Source organism: Triplophysa rosa, linkage group LG6 (assembly GCF_024868665.1).
Source record: "Triplophysa rosa linkage group LG6, Trosa_1v2, whole genome shotgun sequence".
In the NCBI taxonomy this organism is placed as follows: domain Eukaryota; kingdom Metazoa; phylum Chordata; class Actinopteri; order Cypriniformes; family Nemacheilidae; genus Triplophysa; species Triplophysa rosa.
The window spans coordinates 16,336,215-16,344,079 of NC_079895.1; the positions used below are offsets into that span (position 1 = coordinate 16,336,215).

The window sequence follows — 7,865 nt, forward strand, 5'->3', positions numbered from 1 at the left end:
CAAAGCTTCAAAGTGCACTTACATGACTAACATGATCTATCTATTATACCAAGTACAATTAAAGTGCACATGTAATTCTATCATTTATAATTATACAGAGGTCATAAAATGCCATATTTGTACAATTACAAAAACATTTGTCTGAATCAATTATTTTGATACTTTTATGTTATTTAGACACACCGTTTTAAATATTAATGTAAGTCCACAGATCAGTATAAGTTTTGCATAACTCAACTGCCTCAACTCAAGCAAAGGTAAAGCACAAAGATCAAGCATATTCAAGCAAAGATCTCATGCTAATGTTTTATTCAGATAAAATGGAATCAAATTAATCTTAATCTTAATAACTTAATTAAAGTTACTTGTTGGGATGTCAGATAAAGTGTGTTATTTTTCATGATCATTTTGTGAGCACTGGCAATGGTGCATAAGCCCTCATCTTGTCCAGGATGACTGAAGGGTCTGATACGAGTTTGTATAGACTGGCTCTGCTGTAATACAGAGCAGAGAACAGAGCTGCAACAGAAACGGATGGCCTGCCGTGCACCTTCCCATCGGCCGGGTCCACACAAGCGAAACTGGTACGGGGTGCAGGGCCCAAACATCACTTTTAAACCCAGTCTAGGGTCTGTCAAGAGCAACTTTAGCATAGCAGGATGACCACCCATTTCTTTAGCAATTTCATCCATGTAAGGGAAGTAGTCCACCTGGATGGTGTGCATCTGTGTAGCTACGTACCTACATGAGAATATGTTTATAAGTTATCAAGAGGCAATAAAACAACACTGTAGTATAAACTGGTTGTTATGCACTGTATTTCAAAGGTAATGCATTATCTAGAGGTGTTAACAACCTTTGAGCCATTGCGCCTTCTTTGCTTTGATGTCCTTCAGCATTGTACTCTTTGAAGGCAGCTTGCAGAGTCCTAAGCGAACAAATCACATCTGTTGTAGACAGACATGCTGTATACTTACAGTTATGTCATGTTTATATATCATTGAAAACAGATTTGTTTCCTTTTAATCGCCCTATAACTTATACAACAAAGATGCAACTTTCAAAGCATCCTACACATGTCTTTGTGCAGCAGTTCAGCAGCATGTTTGTTACCTTTGAAAACACGGGTGGCCCAGCACGCTTGAATCTCAGAGATTGGCATAATGGCTCCCAGAGGCTGAATCAGACAAATCACAGCTAAAGTTGGGCGCTCCAGGTTTGGTGGATATATATATTTTTACAGAGACACTTTGTTCTTCGAGACAGGAATTATATGTGAGAGGAAGGGGAATGAGAAAGTATAGCCGGTGCAAAACACCACCAGATCAATGTCGTCCTTAACGGTGCCATCCTCAAACACCACACTTGAGCCACGAAACTCTCACATGTTCGGCTTGACCATGACAGTAGAGAATACGGTTTGGTAAATCATCATTGACCATGGGATGTTGACTTAAAGGGCTGGGAATTAAAAAAGAACACTACTGCACAAAACAGCAATATAAATGCCAAGAATACCGCCTTAAAATGGATTATCTGAGTATCAGGTCCAGTGGGAGACTTGTAAATATATTGTAGACCAGTTTTACATCATAGACAGTGAAACAGTTTGAATGTACAGTACCTGTGGGCTGGCTGCAGTCCATACAGCTTGTGGTGGAATCTTCGATTGAATTCTTTCTGTGCCATACTGATGCGAAATTCAATAGGTAGCAATCTATAAAGCGACCTACTCGCTCTGGAGTTTAACATCTACAGGAAAACCATTGTGTCCTACACGATTCATTATCCAAGAACCCTTACGGGTGCTTAAATATACCTGAAATTAAAGTAAAGGAATGTGATAGCCAACAAAATTGTTGGTAGCTATATTAGTAAAAAGGGTAACACTTTACAATAAGGTGCTATTTTTAACATTAGTAAATGGATTAACTAACATTAGATAACAATGACCAACTAGATAGGTACATTTTCTGAAGAAAATGTGAGTGATGCTTTGTTGCAAACCGCGGAACTGGGCACTAGAGTGATAACACATTAAGCCACGAATGAATCTAACCAATCCCCATGTCTCTACGATGTTCTGATGCAGAGATATACATATTGCTAAACTGTTGCTAGGCTAATATGTTTGGTTGCTATGGGCGTGGCTTGGCATCTGAACTTGATAATACTCTAACCTATGAGTGAAACAAACCAACCCCCGAGTCTCTATGATGTTCTGATGCAGAGATATAGGCGTTGCTAAATGGTTGCTAGGCTAACCTGTTTGGTTGCTATGGGCGTGGCTTGGCATCTGCAATTGACAATACTCTAACCTATGAGTGAATCGAACCACCCCCTGTCTCTCTACGATATTTCGATGCAGAGATATAGGTATTGCTAAACAGTTGCTAGGCTGATATGTTTTGTTGCTATGGGCGTCGCTTCGAAGCTTCATGATGATCCTGGGTCACTGATTGGTTGCCTGAGTAAAACGAGCCCACCCCCTTGTCTCTATGACACTGTGTTGCAAAGATATCCACCTGAACCTTTTATAATGGGAGTCTATGGGATCGGTTGCTAGGTTGCTGTAAATGGTTGCTATGGGCGTGACTAAATAGCTTCAAGATGATCCTGTGACACTGATTGGTTGTGTGAGTCAAATGAGCCCACTCGCTTGTCTCTACGACACTGTGTTGCAAAGATATCCACATGGACTTTTTATAATGGGAGTCTATGGGATCGGTTGCTAGGTTGCTGTAAATGGTTGCTATAGGCGTGGCTTAATAACTTCATAATGATCATGTCACACTGATTGGTAGCTTGAGTAAAATGAGCCCACCCCCTTGTCTCTAAGTGGTTGTACTGCTAAGATATTCAAGACGTTTTACGCCTTATATGGGCATGCTTTCTGTGATTGGGAAATTTTGGGAGGCTCTTACACCGCAGGGGTACAACTTACACCCCATTGTGAGTGATGTTCTTACAGAGCCTGATAGCCTCTTCAAATCGTGTATTATTTTCATGTTTCTACGATATACTCACTCGGAGCTACGACCCGTCAAAGTTGGGCGCAATGTTAAGTCAATGGGATTTTTCGGGTTTTTATTCGCCCCCCTATCGCACCCCCTCCACCCGATCGCTTATAAAAGACATAGCACACCATTCCCGAATAGGCCCGTCGATGTGATGTATTCATTCATGGGTCTACGTCAAAAGCTGCGGGACAAGTAGCGTGCCAATCTTTTGGTGGAACAAGAATAATTATAAGAAGTATGTATGTTCAAATAACAATAGCAGTGTTGGGTGTAACTAGTTACTAAGTAATTAGTTAATGTAATTTAATTTCTTTTCCCTTGAAAAAGTAAACTAAGGGATTACTCTTATTTTTTCTGTAATTTAATTACAGTTACTTCTGATGTAATTAAACTAAATACTTTGTGTAATATGTGTGTGTGCAGAAGAGGAATTTACATCAAAATTCAAAGTCTAACTTTAAAAACTGTGCTTTAATGTATATTTCTCACATTTGTAATTAATAATAATACTTAATGTAGTTTTATATTATTTATTTGAATGAATTAAAAGAGCCGTTTCATGTCTATCCTTGACTCACTTAACTCATCAAGGTTGATGTAGGTCGGATATAGAAAGTAATTAGTAATAAGTAATTAAATACTTTTTGAAGAGAGTAACTTGTACAGTAATCTAATTACATTATCGAATGTGTAATTAGTAACTAGTAATTAATTACTTTTTCAGAGTGACTTACCCAACACTGAACAATAGTTATGCTTTTTCAAAGCATCACTAATAATAATAAGTATGAGGCAATAGTAGGAAGTATGAGGCAATAGTAATAGTGAGCTTTTTTCAAGATCGTCACTAATAATGTATTAGTAAATGCTGAAATTAACATGAACTAACATTAATAAGTGATGTATTGGTATTGTCCATTGTTAGATCATTTTAGGTAATGCATCAACGTATTGTTAATAAATAGCACCTCATTGTAAAGTGTTACCACTAAAAGAATGTTTGGAAATGTGAAAAGTTGTCACTTGTTTGGCCATTCTGCTCAGCTCCACGGCAATATCTCCTCCAGAGTTCACAATGCCAATCACAACCAGTGTTGGGTGTAACTAGTTACTAAGTAATTAGTTACTGTAATTTAATTAATTTTCCCTTGAAAAGGTAAAGTAAGGGATTACTCTTGCATTTACTGTAATTTAATTACAGTTACTTCTGATGTAATTAAACTAGGGCTGTCAACGTTAACGCGTTAACGCATGCGATTAATTTTTTCAAATTAACGCGTGAAAAATATTTAACGCAATTAACGCAGCATCCGTTTGTTTTGACATTCTTTGTCTAGCGTTACATTATGTAATCACGGTCTTATTCGTGTACAGGCTTTTAAACCACTTAAGCGCGATTTTAAACAGTTGCTTTGACGCGTTCAATGAAGATAGACAGCTTCTAAACTGTGGGACGCGGCAAAACGCAACGCGAGGTCCAGTCTGGTGTAAACAGTCATGGGCTGAAGGCTGCGTCGGTGACTCTCTGTCAGACAGCGCGTCCGTGTTAAGTTCTCTTTCGTGCTTGAATGGATAAAACCACACAAGATTATGTCAGAAAGCCCGTTTTGTCTAGCATTTTCTTAAGCAAGACTTCAAAGTGTAAAATAAAATCTTAAATGAATGCAAAGAGTTGTGAAAATGGGAGTGCGGTGAAGGTCAGATCTGCGTACTGAGACAGCTCTTAAAGGGGCCACGTTCTTAAACGTGCTGCTGTGACTACTGTCACTAACGTTAATCAAAGAACAAAATAAAAGAAGAAATCAATGTGATTTTATAGCTTTAATGAGAATTCTTCTGCATTTAATTTATAATTTAGCATTAAAGACTGTAAAGTGTTTGAGAACTTCCTTCAATTTCTGTATAATTCATGATAGCTCTCAATTATATTGTTGAATGGCTATAATTAATGTTAAAATAATCAATTTAATAGAGACATCAGTTACAGTACTAATATCAAAATGTTTTCTTTCATTCATAAAATGACGCTGTTAAAGAAATTTGTTGTTTCTACATCAATTTGAAGATTAAATGTGAAATTATTAAAATGTAAAAGTATATTTTAAAATATTATTGTTATGTGCGATTAATCGTGATTAATCACAGAAAATGTTAATTAAACTAAATTAAACTAAATACTGTGTAATATATTCAATAGTGGAAATGACATCAAAATTATAAGTCTAACTTTAAAATGTATGCTGTAATGTATCCTTCTCACATTTGAATACTTTGGTTGGTTAATAAGAATAATTTAAGTCGTTGTTTTTTATTTATTTGAATGAATTAAATAAGCCGTTTCACGTCTATCCTTGAATCAATTCTAATCAAGGTTGATGTAGGATATAGAAAGTAATTAGTAATAAGTAATTAAATACTTTTTGGAGAGAGTAATTTGTACAGTAATCTAATTACACTATTGAATATGCAATTAGTAACTAGTAATTAATTACTTTTTCAGAGTGACTTACCCAACACTGATCACAACTACCCTCTTCCCTTGCCATTCTTCAGGGGTTTTGTATTCATGACTGTGGAAGTATTTTCCCTTAAATGTGTCTATGCCTAAATAGACAGACCCTTTATTTTTTATCTGCAAATTATAGTATTGTAAAGAGTTTCATGTATGTTGTTATACTGTAAATTCTGTGTTATGAGATTCTTAATAGTGCAGCAATTAGATTGTGTATAGCCTTTATTGACATGGCATTGATACACTTTGCTTGCACTTTGTTCAAAGTAAATTGTTTTTGTTTAAATGACACTTGTACAGCTAAAAAATGCCAGTCTGTGTTTATGGTGTGTGACCCAATTTGACCTGCTATCGACATTATGTTGCACTTTGCTCAGAGTAAACTTTTTTTGCTTTGTCATTACTCTGTGTTGTACCTGGGAAGTCCTGTAGAGGGAGGTGTGGGTGACAGTTGTGACCTGTGCAGACCATCACAGCATCAAACACCTGCTTCTCCCTCATGCCATCCTTAGACTCTCGCTGCATCCCAAACTGCATACTGTCATACTATATAGTAGGCAAAAAGCAGTAGGTGAAAGAGTAGTATGTCCCAAACCTCAGTATTCATAAAACAGTAGGCAAGAAATTTACGCCTGGTACACTATTTCTCGCGAGATTTGGACGTGTGTATACTACTGTGTAGGGATGTAACGATTCACTCAGCTCACGATGCGATGTGAGTCACGATTCTGATCTCATGATGCGATTTATTCATGATTTACTCATGATTTATTTTTACAAAATGAGTTGAAACAAATTAGAAATGAACAACTTCCCTTGCATTATTTCTTAAATGCTTCACGTTTCTTTGTATAATAAAATTGTTTTATTTCAAATAACAAAACTAAACTGCAATTTTATAACAAATTAATAATAGAAAAAGTCTCTTTAATATAAACAAAATAATACTGTCTGAGCTTTTCTTGGATTTTTTTGCATTTAAGAAATATCAGCATGTCCACGTTTAGATTTGCAGTGAAAATAGCGGCCCCTGCTGTTCAAAAAATGTTTTGCGATTCAGTTCACACCTCAACTGATTTGAATCGTCACTCATTATAACCGATTTTCAACCGGCTCACGGTGAATCGTTACATCCCTACTACTGTGGCGTCCGAAACTACCTACTTACCTACTATATAGTATGTGAAAACAATATAGTATGTCCCAAACCTCAGTATTCATAACTCAACTCAACTCAACTTTATTTATATAGCGCTTTTACAATTTTCATTGTTACAAAGCAGCTGTACATGAGACATATTGACTATAAGCAAAATAATTAAAGTTGTACCTGCAAAAACAAGAAAAGGTTGAAAACACAGAAGACAGACATACCCACATACAAAACACTCCACACACACAATATGCACACGTACTAACACACATAGACATAGAGACACACACACACACACACACGGATGCGCACGCACACACACACAACACACACACACACGTACGTACACAGACAAGTACGCACACACACACACACACAGTGAGAGCACACATTTAGGATAAAGGAGAGAGAAGCACAGGTCAAATATAACAGATAATAAATTCCTATATGCAATATTAATTAAGTAAAACTTTAAAATTCTAAAGCAGCCCCCCCGGTCAGGCAGATAGTGCAAAAACAGTATGCAAACGGTGGCGAGGAACCCAAAACTCTAATCGAGAAAAAAAACCTCAGGAGAACCCAGGCCCAACCAGGGGATTCCAGTTCCCCTCTGGCAAAAGCTGCTGCCTCTGCACAAGCTCCAGAGAGCTTGCACAACAAGGCTAAATAAAATAAATAAACTTAATAATAAAATAAATTATAGTTTAAGATTATCATTAATAATCTAATAGCATTTGAAATTTTGTGGTGAAGACATGTCAAGAGACCGCGTCCTTCTTTATCCAGCTCTATCATCTCAGCTCTTGTCAGGTCCCCACTTCCCATTCTCCGCTCTACCATCAGGTCAGGCCATGAACTGCATCCTGCTCGCTGTGGTAACCTTGGAACAATGAGACAAGACTGGCTGAGAGTAGAGTACTGTTCTGTACTCTTTGATGCAACAAGTACATCAGTTGTGTTTTTGGTTCCGGTTGATCTAACTAATGCAGCCTAAACCCTCTGAAGATTTATATTATGGAAGAGTAGTGTATGCAAGATTAAAAAGATGCGTCTTTAGTCTAGATTTAAACTGACAGAGTGTGTCTGCCTCCCGGACAGTGCAGGGAAGACTATTCCAAAGTTTAGGCGCTAGATAGGAAAAGGATCTACCACCTGCACTTGATTTTGAAATTCTAGGTAT

General features: G+C 37.1%; 1 pseudogene; it reads right to left on the reverse strand.

Annotated features, from left to right (window-relative positions):
• Positions 1 to 403: 403 nt before the first annotated feature.
• On the reverse strand, positions 404 to 6,069 carry LOC130555328 (flavin-containing monooxygenase 5-like; annotated as a pseudogene).
• Between the last annotated feature and the right edge of the window lie 1,796 nt (positions 6,070 to 7,865).